Raw genomic sequence first — 515 nt, 5'->3', positions numbered from 1 at the left:
ATCAGAAAGAAGAAAAATTAAACAAGAAAAGGGGAAAACGGAAGAAAAATTAAACAAGAAAAGGGGAAAAGATTTTAATCTTCCAGACATAAAAAATTAGGCCGACGAAAGGATTTTTCAGGTAGTATGTATGTATATTTAAAGTTTATAAACATTTTGAAGACCATTTTAATCTATCAGAAAGAAGAAAAATTAAACAAGAAAAGGGGAAAAGGAAGAAAAATTAAACATGAAAAGGGGAAAAAGAAGAAAAATTAAACAAGAAAAGGGGAAAAAGAAAGAAAAATTAAACATGAAAAGGGGAAAAAGAAGAAAAATTAAACAAGAAAAGGGGAAAAGAATTTTGAGAGGCGGGGCTCGAACCCAGGTCTACGGGATGTCAAACCGAAGCTACAGCCAATGTACTACGCATGCAGCTACGTTTGAGACATCCAAGTTTATGAACCAGAGACCACTGCCGTGAGTTGTGAAAAAGACCTGAATCGTTTTCCCTACTTATAGGTGGCATTGGTGGG

This window comes from Triticum dicoccoides, chromosome 4A (assembly GCF_002162155.2).
Source record: "Triticum dicoccoides isolate Atlit2015 ecotype Zavitan chromosome 4A, WEW_v2.0, whole genome shotgun sequence".
In the NCBI taxonomy this organism is placed as follows: domain Eukaryota; kingdom Viridiplantae; phylum Streptophyta; class Magnoliopsida; order Poales; family Poaceae; genus Triticum; species Triticum dicoccoides.
This window is presented reverse-complemented; position numbering follows the sequence as displayed.